Here is a 16699-nt window from a genome sequence, read left to right as displayed (position 1 = left end):
TCTAATTTCCGTGGCAATTTACAAAGCTCTTAATGAAGGCTTTCGACCAGACAGACCCAGAGCGGGTCGCACCGAGGCCTGGCCCTAACCCTCACGCCTCTGAGGCTCCATCCTTTTCCACTGAGGCCTTGGGTAAGGCCTTCCTCAGTGCCCCACCACGGTCACCACCACTGAGCTCATTCTGACCTTTACATTTTTTCTTTTTCTGTTAAATCTTCACCCCAGGATATTTTCCCATTGATTTTGAGAGAGAGTGGAAGGGAGGGGTGGGGACAGAGGGAGAAACACAGATATGAAAGAGATACATTGATTGGTTGCCTCCAGGGCCAGGGCTCGAGCCTGTAACCCAAGTACATGCCCTTGATCAGAATCGAACCTGGGACCCTTCAGTCTGTGAGCCCATGCTCTATCCCCTGAGCCAAACCGGCCAGGGCTCATTCTGACCTTTATGTCTCCTTTCAAACTCTGCTTGGAATTCTCTCTCTCCACCTCTCTTCAGCCCAACCTTTCACCTCTTTCCAGGCCAAACTCTAGGTCCTCAAAAAATATCCAACTAAGGACCTCAACCCATGGCACTCCCGCTCCATAGAGCTGTTACAATCTCCACTGCTTCTGGGAGCACCTTTGAGGTAGATGGTCAATTAAAGACAAAAGCCCTTTTTTCCTCTCTGGCTGTCCTTTTCATTCTTTTTTTTTTTTTTTTTTTTTTTTTCCCCTGCTGACTTTTATCGTCATTTACTGTTCCTCCTAGGTAGAACGTCAATGACTTTTTGCTGCTTTACGTCCAGCCTCGATGTTATTTCAACCTCTCCCTCCACAGCATGTCAACAAAGCCTATATTTGGTTTTTGCAGAAGTTCTCCGACATTAGAATTTAAAAGCATTCTGGAAAAAAAGAAAAGAAAAAAGAAAGCTATTTCTCCAAAAAGGATAGGAGGAACTGAGGGAGAAAATAGTACATGGAAGGTATATGATGTTACCCTCCCTACGCAGAGAAGTGACATGGAGGGACTTTTCAGAACTATGGGCCCAAAGCCTCGAGGGAAACCCCTTCTCTCTGAACAAAAATGTCTCAACGGCTTTTTAGAAGAAACAGAAAGTGGAAATGTGTTCTGCTCCAGGCCTCCCTACGTTTTTTGTTTATTTGCTCGTTTGTTTATTAAAGCCGGGGACAGTGAAACACGGAAGGGGATAGGATAGACCAGTAGTCAGCAAACTCATTAACAGAGCCAACTATCAACAGTACAACTATTGAAATTGCTTTTGAGAGCCAAATGTTTTAAACTTAAACTTCTTCTAACGCCACTTCTTCAAAACAGACTCGCCCACGCTGTGGTATTTTGTGGAAGAGCCACACTCAAGAGCCCAAAGAGCCGCATGTGGCTTGGGAGCCACAGTTTGCCGACCACTGGAATAGGTGAAACGGACAGGAGAGAGACGAGGCAGGGCTGCTTGGACTCTGGAAATGTAAAGGAAAGAAGGGGCCCACAGCAGGGCTACCATCAGCTCTTTGGAAAGTTCGAGGAAAAGGGGGCCTTGGAGGCAGGTTCAGGGACAAGCTGCTGCTGCCCAATGCTTCCATGATTGCAAGTATTTTGAAGACTCTCAGAGATTAGGAGGAAAAAAAAAAAATCACGTGAAAAGGAGAATCAAGCCCAGTTGGTGTGAATCAATGGGTGAGTGAGTATCTATGAACTCACCAGTCAGGGAACATGCCCGGAGGTTTGCGCTCGATCCCCAGCAGGAGGCATGCAGGAGACGTTGGTTCACTGTCATCATTGATGTTTGTATCTCTCCCTCTCCCGTGCTCTCTGAAATCAATACAACTATATTTCAAAAGGAAAAAAAAAAGGGGCTTCGAGTAGGCACTTCCCAAAAAGGGTGTGCCAAGCCTCCTTAAGTTATTAAGTCTTCCTTTAAAATGATAGAGGAAGATAGAGGGAATAGAGCTTCCACGAGAGAGAGGTAATTTCTTCTCAAAAGTCTGGGCTGCTCTGCCCAGGGAAGTCTAAAGGAAATTGCATGTGATCAGCCTGCGAGGGTGAGCAGAAATCATTGAAATGCACTGATGGTTCAGAATCTCATTTCCATTCCATTAACTTCAACCCCCGTTCCCATCCATAGGTATTGCTAAAGAAAAGCAAGGTAGACCAAATTGAAGATAATATCCTGTCCCCACTGCCCCGAGCCACCTCCCCTCCAACCACCCCCCAGCAGTACTTGGTCAGTGGGGTGAAGTTCATTATTAGAAGAAGGATGCAAAGCATGTGGCCCACATGATTCACAACCCAGCTAGCTTCTGCTCTTTGGGGCTAGGCCCCAACCTTCCAGACCGGGCTCTGCTGTTCAGAACTAATCATTCCACCATTCAGAGGAGATAAGGTGGAGAATGAGTGGCTAGAGAGGTGGCGGGCGGGGTGGGAAATAAGTGTGCCAGGAGGCGTTGGGTTTCAAGAAGGAGGCAGTCAACTCGAATGCTGCCAAGGAGCCAAGCAAAATGAGAACAGAAAAATGAACATAGGGTTCGGGCCCACAGCCAACCCCCGGAGTCTTGATATCTGGTGTGTCTGCTTATTTACTTAATGCTTTCTCATTTGACATACACAACACACTTAAAGAAGGCAGAGCACCCTCATGGCTAATTCTGGAAGATTGCTGGCTCTTCCAGGTACTGGTTTTCATAATTGAATCTCAGGGGGGCCTATTTTTTTTTTTTTTTTTTTGTCTGCTTTGTCTTTTCTAAAGGAGGGAGGGGGGGGGGGGGGGTGAGAAATTGGTACCTGGCACCTGTGGGAGAGGAAGGAAGAGAGATGGGAAAAGGAAGGGCAGGATGTTCCACATTCCCCAGCCCAGACTCAGAGATCATGCTGGTCGATAAGAAACACCTTATATAAAAAATGAATTATTCTGAAGATTCAAGTATACCAAATTGTAGGTTAGGAGACCCATTTTCCTCTCAATATTATTTTCCCCCTTTTATTATGTTTAGCACAATTTGTCCATGTGAATATATTTGGGGAAATAATTTATTTAACATTTCTATCTGTGTCACGTTCATGACACAAAGAGCATGTCTAGCACTCTCTTATATCTAGTGTTCAGCACAAGCCCTGGCACATACAAAGTTCAAGATACAGGAGTTGAGCCTTGACCCAGTAGCTCAGTTGGTTAAGGCATCATCCTTATATGCCAAGGTTGCGGGTTTGATCCCTGGTCAGGACTCATACAAGAATCAACCAATGAATGCATAAATAAGTGGAACAACAAAATGGATATATCTCTCTCTCTCTCCCTCTCTCTCTCTCTTCCTCTTTCTCTAACATCAATCAATAAATAATATTTTTAAAAAGATACAAGGGTTCAATTAAATAATGATAGTTTATGCAAGAATAAAAATTACAGGCTTAGCTAAAACCGGTTTGGCTCAATGGATAGAGCGTCGGCTTGGGGACTGAAAGGTCCCGGGTTCGATTCCGGTCAAGGGCATGTACCTTGGTTGCGGGCATATCCCCAGTAGGGGGTGTGCAAGAGGGGGCTGATCGATGACTCTCTCTCATCGATGTTTCTAACTCTCTATCTCTCTCCCTTCCTCTCTGTACAAAATCAATAAAATATATTTAGAAAAAAAATTTACAGGCTTAAATTTATAGGCATAAATAAATTAATAAACTAAGAGTCAGTGGTCTTTTATGTATTTCCATATATATAATTTGGTACTTTTTTGCACTGCTATCCTCCACTAATAGACAAGTGTTGGGAGACACTGGAAATTTAAAAAACTACATGGGAGAAACACAGGAAATTGGGAAAACTTTATGTATTAACTTATTTTTCTCAGAGATTTTAGAAAAGACATTATTTTTGTGTGCGTATTTTACCTCAGTACTCTACTGGTGTTTGGGGATTGAAAGGTTATATTTTTCACTGACATGTCCAGCAAAATCCAAGTGTACAATAGCCATAGTTCTCGAACCACGGGAAGTCCACTACTTGTGTAGTTCCTCAAGCACTGGTCCAACCACTACTCTTACAAATAGGACTGGGGAAGGAACACATTAGGGCAGCGTTTTTCAACCGCTGTTCCGCGGCACACTAGTGTGCCGCGAGATGTTGCCTGGTGTGCCATAGGTGCAGACAAGATAAGAATTTTATAATTTTTCACTATTTTGTTTACTTAATATTTCATAATAAAGTAATTATAAAATACTTTCTTTGTGTTTATTTGATTCCTATTCAAGAAAATTACTTTATATATAGTCAATATAGGCACAGAGTTAAATTTTTTAACATTTTCTAATGGTGGTGTGCCTCGTGATTTTTTTCATGAAACAAGTGTGCCTTTGCCCAAAAAAGGTTGAAAAACACTGCATTAGGGGACTGTGAGCTCCTCATGCCACTGGTGCAGAAGGAAACATCTTAGAGAATTATCAGGGAACTATACAATTTTAGAGTTAAAAGGGGCTTTAGGCCTGTAATAAGGTCTGACTTCAGGTCCAGATCAGAAAGTGTGTGTGTGTGTAAACACTGAATTTGTGTAAATATTGAATTCTTTTTTATAATTAATACTGGTACACATAATACAAACAAGCCTATGCTGATAGCCTTGGTGATTTACCTTAAATGAGATACCACCCCCCAATATACTTATTTCATAAGTTTGGAATTTTACTAGGTTTTCTCCAGAGTGAAGCACGGTTGAACTACTCCGATGAAATCCCAATTTTAGTGCAAGTGAAAATGTCACTTTCTCCTCTTACAGACTCTTGCTGAGACCGGGGTGAGCTCACCGTGTGTCACACACTGAGGTCAGAGCCATGTGGCCCGGGCAGGGCGACCAGCAGCTGGAGTGGAGGGTCTCTTATCCGTGAATCATATCCCCATCCTGCCAATTTCTTATAACTGGCTTATTTTTGTGCATTTTTTAGGACATTGATAGATTTGAGTGGCCATATGTTAATATTTACTTCCTTAGTAACAGAATTTGATTCAGAAATGACTATTCCTCCACAAATATGGGGGAGATTTCTCAAACTGATTTTTCTAGAATACTTGTCTTCAACATTAAAATTTGTACCAATGACTTTGCTGGCTGCAAATTGATAAAAACAAATATTCAGTCATATATATATATCACAAAAATGTAACTTACTTTATAGAACAGCCATTATTTACATTAATTTTTTGTCCCTTATTTTAACATTGTTTTCTTCCTTTGTATAATTTTCAGATATTAGGAATTTTGAAGTTAGAATCCATTTTTAATCCTTTTACAGATCTTACAGAAAGGTGCTATTATTTATTTATTTATTTATTTTTGTCCCAAATGGTGTTTCCATGCTTAGGATAATTTTTTAAAAAAAAAATCTTAATTTTTTTCCCCCATGATTCAAAGATGTTATATTGTTTTTTGAAGTTTTATGCTATGCCATTTCATTTGAATGATGTTTTAAATTAAATAATACAGCAAATGGCAGTAATAATGTTCTCTCAAGAAAACTAGCTATGCACCATTTTCCACAAGTTGTATAATTAAAAAAACCAGACCCTGTGTCTTTATCAAAAACCGTATATTCATTCAAAATTCTGTGTTAAGTACAGGAAAGTATCTAAAGATGACCACAAGGACTGCTTCAGTCTAAATATGGAAGGTGTTTAATAAGTTCCCCCAAAAAACATCTTACTCAAGTCTGTATTATCAGCATTTAGCAAATAGTATGGGGTTATTAAATGTTTTCGAATGAATTAATGTTAATATCACCTATGAACGTAGGAAAAAAATAATTAACATTACTCAATATCCATCTATGTGTAGTATACAATAAATGAAATTTTACACAAACCCTATCATGTAAGTGTTATAAGGAGTTTGTAGAGCAACTGAAAAGAAAAGCTGCCCTCCTTAATTGGAAAAAAATATGACAAAAATATTGCATGGATTTTTTTAGAACATATGGAGCTGGCTTGGCAGATGGGTGGGAGTAGGTGGTTCTTGGCACTCAGAGAGGCCCTACATGTCCATCTTCCTGTTCTTTGTCCAAAGAGAGAGAAGATCAATGCACACACAAAGTGTTTCTCTGTTTCTTAAATAAGGTCCATGTAGTTATGATACATGGCTTCTATTTATATTTTCTGCTTGCTTTTCTCTTTCTCTTCCCTCGATGAGTCTACTGTGGTTAAGTTATCAGCTATTTTAAATGAAATAATTCTAGTTGAAATGAATGGGTGAAAAAACTGAATTGATAGGATTGTTTACTTATTTGGTGCCCTAATCGGAGTTGGCCTAAAGACATCAAATTGAGGTCATAGGCCATGAGGTTTGTGCAGGTGTGTGCATTGGGAAAGTTATGTAAAAATTTGATAAAATGTAAAAATCTAAGTCTGATGTGTTCTTCATCATAAATGAAGACATTGGTTATATTAAATATTTATGGTTACTCGTTTTTAGTGAAGATTCCTTCTACCTACTCCAAAACAAATGTGTTTCCTAAGTTTGGAATTTTCATATTGTGTTTTCTCCACAAAGTACTTTTGAACTTACTCTGATAGATTAAAATACAAAATTGAGCAGAAATAAAAATATCATTTTCTCCCCTATATTGTTAACAGTTTGGTATGTATACTTATAGACTTAAAAAACACACACACAAAATTGTGTATGTCCCACCCAAAATGTAGAAATGACTAACATATTGTAAAACTTATACTTAATCTCTGCTTTTTCTTGCATTTAAAAAAATATATAAAGCTTATACTTAATCTCTGCTTTTTCTTGCATTTAAAAAAATACCCATATATGTGTGTGCGCGCGCGCGTGTGTGTGTGTGTGTGTGCAGTGACACAAAAAAACCTTGCCTGTATCAGTTTGGAATTATAGTGATTATCTCGGGGAATGTTCAGATGAAAATGGGTTATGAAAACAGACAACCCACCTTTTAAAAAATATTTTTTATTGAGTTTTGGAGAGAGAGGGAGAGAAAGAGAAACATCGCTGTGAGAGTGACACATAGGCTGCCTCTTGCACGCCTCCTACTGGGGATCTACCCCACAGCCCGGTGGGGAATCAAACAGGCACCTTTCAGTGTGCGGGGAAACGCCCAACTAACTGAGCACACCAGCCGGGGCAACAATCCACTTTTAATTATGTACTTCAATATTGTTGAAAATAAGAATATATATAAGAATATATATATATATTAACCTTTTATTATTAGGCTTTTAATATTTCTACTTTGTGCTTATACAGAATTAATCAGAACAGTATAATGAACTCTCATATATCCACCACCCATCTCCAACAGTCATAAACTCATTGCCGATCTTGTTCTATCTATATTTCCATTCATTTCCCACCTGCTGTTTTATTCAGAAGCAAAAGCCATATACAACATTTCAACTATAAATATTTTAGTATGTATTTCTAAAAGAGGAGAACTCTTTATTTTAACATAAACACAGTACCGGTTATCATGTCTAAAAGCCTTCATTATTCCTTAATATCTAATCAGTGTTCCAAGGCCCTCAGAAGCGGCATTGACAGCTTTTCCATTTTAGACTTGGCTTACCTGAATAGGAGTGTTCCCCTGGGGAGGGACGTCAGAGGAGATGAGAGACCTCAGAGCTGTGCTTAGTAACCAGCAAGCAGATAGACGTTCGTTGGCAGGGAAGGTGGCCAGGGACAGGGAGGGCCTGGGGTCACAAATAGGAACCAGGTTTGGGAAAACAATTTTTAGTTATGCCTTTCCCGCACCCCTGCAATGCCGTGGGCAGCTTCTCCCTCCTGGTACTGTGGAGGTAGGGGATCAGGGTACAGGCTAGAAGCCATGGGCAGCTTCAAGGTAGAGCTTTGACTGGCATCTGTATGAGCACATGGCGGTCCGTGTAGCTGGTCTGCCCAGGGCCAGGAAAGCTCCCTCCACATACGTGCTGCCCCTACCCCTCTGTGGGCATCCATTGTAATCAGAGCTCCTGCCTTCAATAAGAGATGGTTTAGAGTTCCTTGGATACCTCTCCCACCAACGCACACAGCAATAAACACGCACACCATTTCACTCGGGGGAAGCGCAAGCTGGCTAGATTTTTCCCCTCTCCAGGATGCAGCTCACTCATCAAGGCGACTCATGGCCCCACGGGAACAGAGGTGAGCTCAGAGGGCAAATTCCGAGCATGGCAAGTTTGAGGGATACCAGAGAATGCAGAACTCATGGAAAACAGGAGAGGAATTTTCCACCAGAATAATAAATATGCTTGAAGACATGGCAGAAGATACTGGAAACATGGAGTGAGAATAGGCAGTTCAGTAAAAGAATTAAAAATACTAAGAATGAATCCTGCCAGATGGAGAAAGACAAATACTGCCTGGTATTACTTAGAACTGGAATCTAAAAAAACAAACCTCAAATCATCATGTTGTACACTTCAAGTATCTTACAGTCTTGTCAATTATACCTCAATAACGTTTTAAAAATTAAATTTTCTTAGAGTTTTTATTGATTGATTGATTTTAGAAAGAGAAGGACATTGAGGAGGTGAGAGAGTTACAGAGGGAGAGGGAGAGAGAAACATTGATTTGTTGTTCCACCCATTCATACATTCACTGGTTGATTCTTATATGTGTTCTGACTGCAGTTAGAAACCTAACCTTGGCATACTGGGACGATGCCCTAATCCTGTGGTCGGCAAACTGTGGCTCTCAAGCCACATGTGGCTCTTTGGCCCCTTGAGTGTGGCTCTTCCATAAAATACCACAGCCTGAGTGAGTCTATTTTGAAGAAGTGGCGTTAAATGAAGTTTAGGTTTAAAAAATTTGGCTCTCAAAAGAAATTTCAATCGTTGTACTGTTGATATTTGGCTCTGTTGACTAATGAGTTTGCCGACTGCTGCCCTAACCAACTGAGCTACCCAGCCAGGGCAAAATAAATAAATAAATAAATAAATAAATAAATAAATAAATAAATAAAATAATAAAAATAAAAATTTTTTAATTTAAAAATAAAAAAAATTCTGTTGTTATTGACTAAAGATTTTAATGGGTTGTTTAAATAAAGTATCTAGTAAATATATGAGCTGGAGATTAGATTGAGGGGTTCCCCCAGGAGACATCAGGAAAGGACAGAGTAAAGAACAAAAGAAAGAAAAAAGAAACTTGGAGAATCAGGTGTCAAAGTGTATTTGTAAGCACACCAGAAGAGCAGCAGGAAATTGAAGGAGGCCAATCATTCCAACAATAATGGCCAAGAATATCCCAAGGTCACACAGTCAATGGCAAAGCCAGGAGGTCAGCCAGTGACGTAGCTGAAGTGTATACCTGAACTATTAGTTTCTTTCTTAGGCCTACTCAGTCAGGTGTCAGCTTGGAGAAGAAAATTAAGTTAGGGATAGGGCCTAAAGGGAGGAAAATTATAAAATAAGTAGAAAAAGGGGCAGTTCAAGAACTGAGAAAGACAGTGTGTTAAGAGTGGGAATAAGCCCTAACTGGTTTGGCTCAGTGGATAGAACGTCAGCCCTGGGACTCAAAGGTCCCAGATTCGATTCCGGTCAAGGGCATGTATCTTGGTTGTGGGCACATACCCAGTAGGGAGTGTGCAGGAGGCAGCTGATCGATGTTTCTAACTTTCTATCCCTCTCCCTTCCTCTCCGTAAAAAATCAATAAAATATATTTTTAAAAAAGAGTGGAAGTAAGTCTGGATACGTCAACTCAAGATCCTTTAAACAAACAACCCCCCCCCAAAAAAAACAACAACAACAACAACACAAAAACCAAAAACAACAAGACAACAGATAAACCACAATCTAAAAATAACAACCCAAACAGACAAGTTACTTCATCTCTCAAATCCTCAATTTCTTTATAAATGCGAGACTGTAATCCCTACCTAATAGAGTGGTTATAAAGATTAAATAACATAATACATGTAGGACTCTAAGCACAGAGAAATACCTGCATATGCTCACATAAAGAATTTTTAAAAGTTTATTCACATACTCAATAATATTTGTTGATGATATTCTATGCATCACACAGTAGAATGCACTGGTGAACCAACCAACCAAAAATCTCTATTGTAATGGAACTTCTGTGGAGGGCGGTAATAAACGAAAGAACATAAAAAGATAATATAATATGAGGGAGCGTGAGTGCTACCAAGGAAACGAGAGCAGGGTGAAGGAATAGGGGAATAGGGTTTGAAAAGGTTCAGGACAGCTGGGGAAGGTCTGTCCAAGGAATGAAGTGTGTGCGCAAGCCAGAAAGCGGAGCTCTTGGCAGAGGGAACAGAAACTTGCAAAGGTCCTGAGGTGACAGAGGACTTGGCATGTTCAAGGAATGGCAGAGTGTGGGTATGACAGGGGCAGCATGTCCCAGGGAAGACCAGCTGCAAATCGGATCAGAAATAGAGCCCGTGACCAGATCATGTGTGTTCTCATGTGTGACTAAACATTCAGGTTCTCTTTCACCATTTGGAAACTTTGCTCTTGCCTGTCCCACAAAATCGAAGGTGCCGATTACAGAGGGAAGCCCAGCATGTAAATCAAAACATTAGTAAACATTTCCTAGCCTCTACGATTTAGTATGTCAGAAGGTACCTCTGCCTCCTGGTTGTAGTAAAAGACACCTCAAAATTGAGCTTTCTGGGCAATTGCTTTTCCCTGTGAGGATCTTCCCATCCTCAGCAGTCATTCCAAACCAGTCCTCTCAGTGCCCTTGCCCAGGCCCGTGGGAATAATTCAGGAATGTTTGCAGTCTCAGAGCCAGTCACATTCTGAGTCACCCCTCGGTCCAGGGGAGGCATCCAGGAAGCAGCCAGGTCTTAGGGGAGGTTTTGATTTACTGCTTTGGACTCTCCTACACAGCCATGCCCATCCCCGAGGTAACCCTACCTCACCCCGCAGGCTGGGGTGTCCGTGTTCTGTAGAAAGGCATCCCAAACACGACCTGACCTCTCCGTCCCCCCAGCGAAGGTTGTTCCTTGTCGCTAATCACAGCGGAAGGTTCCTTTGATGTCCCATACCTCTCAGAGGGGTGTTCTGCCTACAGCTGCCCGTGTCAGAATCAAAGGCACCCTGGTCTTGTTTTTACTTTCCAGCCATCTCTGAATTTGCAATACGTTTGGAAGGCTGTCCAGTTTTTACCACCATAAATCTGGTATTTTCATTTGCATTGTTATTAGTCGACAACTTCATTTGGCTGTTTAATTTACATTAAAAAATAAAATAATGCCGAAACCGGTTTGGCTCAGTAGCTAGAGTGTCAGCCTACGGACTGAAGAGTCCCAGGTTTGATTCCAGTCAAGGGCATGTACCTTGGTTTCAGGTACATCCTCAGTAGGAGGTGTGCAAGAGGCAGCTGATCGATGATTCTCTCTCATTGATGTTTCTCTCTATCCCTCTCTCTTCCTCTCTGTAAAAAAATCAATAAAATATATTTAAAAATAAATTTTCATAATAAGAAGAATACTACAACAAATAAATAAATAAATGAATAAATAAATAAATAAATATCAATAATACAGGAATAGCCCAGCTCGCATAGCTCAGTGGTTGAGTGTTGATCTAACAACCAGGAGGTCACAGTTCGATTCCAGGTTAGGGCACGTGCCCAGGTTGAGAGCTCGATCTCCAGGGTGAGGCAAGCAGGAGGCAGTTGAGCAATGATTCTCGCTTGTCATTGATATTTCTATCTTTCTCTCCCTCTCCCTTCCTCTCTGAAATCAATAAAAAAGTATATATATATATATATATATATATATATATATATATATATATATATTAAAAAAAAAAAGAATTAACTCTGTGTTTTGTGTAAAAACTACTTTAACCCACTGCTGTCCATAAAGAAAAGGGAGATCTACTGACTTTTTACTCAGAAACATCCTGGCTTACTTGGCTTCTCACAATAGTGTGCCTAACCGTCCTTCCTTTATCTCCCATGAACCATGATTTCAAGGTTCCACTTAGAATTTCTCTCTTCCAGTTACTCTCGGCAACCTAGCACCTGTTCCCAGCATCATGCCACAGAATGGCAACAGGCAGGTATTTTAGAGATTAGACGGGGATAATTACAGCTATCATTTACCTGCCCTCATGCAACTCCATGAAGGTGTTGATGGCTCCTTGGCTGGCCGTGGTAAATTCTAGAGCTGTTACCTTCCTGAGAGCTGGCCCAGGTGGGGACATAAATGGGATAAAGAACAGTTTAGCTCATTTCATGGATGACAGATTCATAACTTCTTAGAAACGAGGGTACCTCTGACCTTTTGAGATTAACGTTGCGGACAGAAATGACTCTACACTCCCAGAAAGTGTGACTTCACCACTAAATCAAAATCTCCCCTAACACCCCGCTGCTTCCTGGCTGCCTCCCCTGGACTCAGCCTCACTTAACCTGATCTCCTTGAAAGGCCTTATCTCCAAATCTAACCACACTAGGACTCCAACATATGAATTTTTGAGAGACACCCCTCTGAGAGGTACGAGACATCAAAGGAACCTTCCACTGTGATTAGTGACAAGGAACAACCTTCGCTGGGGGACAGAGAGGTCAGGTCGTGTTTGGGATGCCTTTCTACAGAACACGGACACCCCAGCCTGCGGGGTGAGGTAAGGTTACCTCGGGGATGGGCATAATTAACACTCACAAGGATTACCTCCAATTATGCATATACAAGACCTAGTCTTGTTCCTGGAGCACTGCAAGTGTTTACTGGACATTGGTTCCCTTACCTCCTCCCTCTGTCACTCACCTTCATAGGTGACTTCCTTCCCCACAGGAGAAATCATTTTTGCATAGACGGTGTAGAATGTTACAGAGTGAATGGAGTTCTCTTTGACGAGACGTTTCTCCTTTCCCTTATGGGTGTGGTTTCAGATTGTCCCCCTGGGCCACTCCTTGAGAAGTGACTTCCCACCCAAAGAGCTAGGCTCAGCCATAGCAGCCTGTCCTTCTTCAAGACACAAGATTGACAACTCAAGCCATATTCTTTCTCTTGGCAATTTGGATTTGAGATACAATCCCCGTTGAAGGAGAGGAATCCAGCCTGCAGACACAGAATGTGGTTGATGATAGTATTAATAAGTAGCATTGAGAGCTCAGCGTGTACCAGGTACTCTTTGTTCTAGGGGTTTTTCATACATTGACTCGTCATTACTACACCCCCATGAAGCAGATATGTTCACCATTCCCCCTTTACTGGTGAGGGCATCCAGCAGTGAGAGCTTTAGTTCTTTGCCCAGGGACGCATGGCTGTTGAACCTGGATATGCTCACAAGAGGAGGATATGACCCCCAGCCAGGAGGAGAGAAGTAGAGTATCTTTTTGGTTCTCTGGTCCTATTCTTCTTTCTCGTGGATTCCAAGTTCCAGTATCCTGCCAATATATTCCTTTTTGGCTTGAACAATTTGAAGTGGGGTTTTGTTCATTGGAAACCAAAGGATTTGTACCTTGTGCACTTTCTACCTACCAGATCAGTTGCACACAACGTTAGATTGTGTTTTTTATTTTAACAACCATATGTATATGACTGTGGAGAGTGATTTTTTTTATATGATTATCCCATTACAAAGTTTTAAAGTGTTCACGTAAAAATGAAGAGATTTCAGTAGTAAAAGCTTTTTTTGTATAATGGTTTTCAGCAATAAGGGGTGGGTACACCCTTCATTGGCACTTTGCCCCAAAGAGGATATGGTGATGATTGGATGTGTGCATTCCCGTCAAGCCAGGAAAAGCTGGAAAGCAAGGTTGGTGCTGAGAGAGGGGGTGGGGAAGTGGGGGGAAAGTCAGCAAGCTGAGCCTGGTGAATATGATCAGGAAGCTCATACCTTGAAGACATGATTCAAAGGGTGCTTGCAACCTAAGGTGAAATTAGTAGAGAATGATAATGAACACATGGAACATGGAAAGATACTTAATAGGGCCTGGGTTTCATTTCTTTTACAACTTCCTGAAAGTACCAATAATGGGTGTGAATTACCTTTTCTAGAGTTGCCTGATTAATATATGTTGCTGTCCTGTGGAACTTTTAAAGAGTAAACAATTGGTTTAATTTTGCAGATTTTTATTGAAAAAACTTGTAATCTGTCTAGAGCCAGTCTGCCCACTGGTACCTGACTCCGGGATCACTGCCCGGTGCAGCTGGCACACTATCCAGGAAAACAGATCCACCTTTCTCCTAGCAGCTTGAAAAAAATACAACTAAAAACCTTTGACATTCTTTCCTGAAGGAGGCAACGAGGAGATAATTCATTTGGGGCCTCCGTTGGCAGGTATGGATAGGGGAACCCTCTCTCCTTTGATTCAGGTCAGGAAGTAGCCCCTTTGGAAGGCAGGGAGCCTTTTCCTGACAGATGGAAAAAAGGAAGGAAAATGAACCGGAGAGGTAATGACCGGAAGGCTTGGTGGCCAGAGATGAGGGGGCTTTAGGAATGAGAGTTCAGATATCAGAAAAAAGAATGAAATGGAGGCAGGTGAGCCTGGAGAGCGAACCCAAATATACCTTGTGCACTTTTACTGGTATCTTATCCATGCCTCCACAGAAGTCTATCATTTTATCAATATTTGAGAGTAGTGTGGCTTCCTGGCTTAGTCAACTGGTGGAAAGGCTGGGTGTTGGAGGACCCCGTTAATTCCCCAAACTGAAGGGCCTCAAAGATGCAACTAGGAAGGAGGAAGGGCTGTCTTCTGTGTGAGAAGTGATTCTTTCCAAGCAGATCCCATGAAGTTCTCTCTAAAGGGAGAGCTCATCACATCTGGGACAACTCTGGGGCTGCACAATTCTGGGGCTGCCAGTCACACTGTGGACTATTTTAGCTCTGGGAGCAGTGCTGTGTATGTGTATGTGGCTGTACGTGACCATTCTTTTTAATCAGGTAGCTTTAAGAAACCACTAGCTGTTAAAAAGTTCATATCCCAGTTAATTTCCTACTTTGTTTTTATTGATAAGAAGCTCTGAATATACACTGAGTGGCCAGATTATTTGATCTCTGAACGCATAACAATCTGGCCATTCAGTGTATATCCTATATAATAAAAGGCTATTATGCAAATTGTCCCCTTGACCAGGAATTTGATCGGCAGGCAGGCTGGCCAATTGCCCATGTCCCTTCCCCGTGGCCAGGCTGGCTGGACCTTACCCATGCACGAATTCATGCACCAGGCCTCTAAAAAAATATCTATCTATCAATCTATCTATCTATCTATCTATCTATCACCAGGCCTCTAATATATGTATACACACACACACACACACATATATATTTACATACATATATATGTATACACCACACACACACATACACACACACACACACTAAGTGACCAGATTATTACGCATTTAGAGATCATAATAATCTGGCCACTCAGTGTATATAACCATTAAAGTCCTCTTAAATTTGTTCTAAAATCTTCTCTTCTTTCCTTGTCTATCACTTAATAATTTTTGTAGGTGTAGAATAATCTAGGCTTATCTTATTATATTTTTGCTATGTCAGTGGTTCTGAATTGGAAAAGTTGGGAGATGTTTCAAAATATACCTGCCCAATATATCAATAGGGGAATGAAGAAGCAAATTGTGACATGTACTCACACAACATAATTCCAGTTAAAGGACGTTTGAGAACTAGCAGAACTCCTTTTCGGTGGTAGAAGTCAACCTGGAGAGGTAATACTTTCTAAGATGTCACAAAAGGGACATTTCTGTGGTGGATTTTCTTTATCCTTATCTGGGTGATGGATGTATCCATATGAAAAACCATCAATTATAGGGACACCAGATTTGGGCTTTTTATTGCATGTGAATTATATCTCAATACTGCCTAAAATATTATAAATACACACAAGTACACACCCGTCCAAGTCTCTTCCTTAGACCCAGGGAATATGCTGAATAAGCTATGGGAGCAGGGGGTACAGAGAGGATGGATATCTTGAAAAAGCTCCCCCTTTCTTTCCCTCTATCACTGCCAAATATCCACTTAGGAACTGGAATTAGACGGAGGGTAAAAACCAACGAAACAATCATAATTACATACATAAGACTTGAACAACGAGTAGATCCCTAGAAATCATCAGTTTTCCTTCCTCTCCAGAGTGCTCTGATTGGGGAGCTTGGTTTGTGTTGCTTTCAGTGTTTTTGACGTTTTGAAGGTGTAACATTAATAGATTGACAGGAGGCACACACTGAGGCAGGAGGAGTCATGGAGGCCCAGGAGATTCTGCCTGCATTTGTAGTTTAAATAAGGCTTGCAGGAAGTTGAAATACTCTGGGAGTTTTTTGTATCGACAGGTTCTGACAAAGTTGTCAAGTATTAAATACTTCGATAAATCCGAAGTGATGTATTTGGGACCTATCCCCTCAGCCAAGCTCCCATTCACCCTGCTACACACTGAGATGAGGGTTGCTTTTTTTTTTCTTTTCCTTTCTGAAAGAAGCCTGTGACTCCCTCTTACATACTTACCCAGAGAATGAAAAGGCTTTTTGTCACTTCAAGCTGGACTTCCTATTTAAAAAAAGGAAGCCTGTCTCCAAGCACATCCTTTGCTCATTCTTCACACTTGTCTTAGCTGCTGTGCTGGGAGTTCGGTATCGTAGCGATTTTTACACAACACACATAGGCCACTTCCTTTCCTCTGAGACCCCAAGGGGCATTACTGTCTCAGGGGAAGAGCAGGCGCTTGGGTTTTACCTGGGAAGCCCGCAGGTATTTCCGT

The 16699-nt window shown here is 41.3% G+C and overlaps 1 long non-coding RNA gene across 1 annotated transcript; it reads right to left on the bottom strand.

Moving 5' to 3' along the window:
• Positions 1-7386: 7386 nt before the first annotated feature.
• LOC118721560 lies at positions 7387-8385 on the bottom strand. The gene is made up of 2 exons (XR_004988770.2): positions 8041-8385; positions 7387-7685 (listed from the first exon to the last, which is right to left on the bottom strand). It is a non-coding gene; the product is annotated as an uncharacterized LOC118721560 (long non-coding RNA).
• Between the last annotated feature and the right edge of the window lie 8314 nt (positions 8386-16699).

The sequence above is a fragment of the Pipistrellus kuhlii genome, unplaced genomic scaffold, assembly GCF_014108245.1.
Source record: "Pipistrellus kuhlii isolate mPipKuh1 unplaced genomic scaffold, mPipKuh1.p scaffold_m20_p_18, whole genome shotgun sequence".
Taxonomy (NCBI): Eukaryota; Metazoa; Chordata; class Mammalia; order Chiroptera; family Vespertilionidae; genus Pipistrellus; species Pipistrellus kuhlii.
The sequence above is the reverse complement of the archived record's forward strand: the minus strand, read 5'-3'. Positions and strand labels throughout refer to the sequence as shown.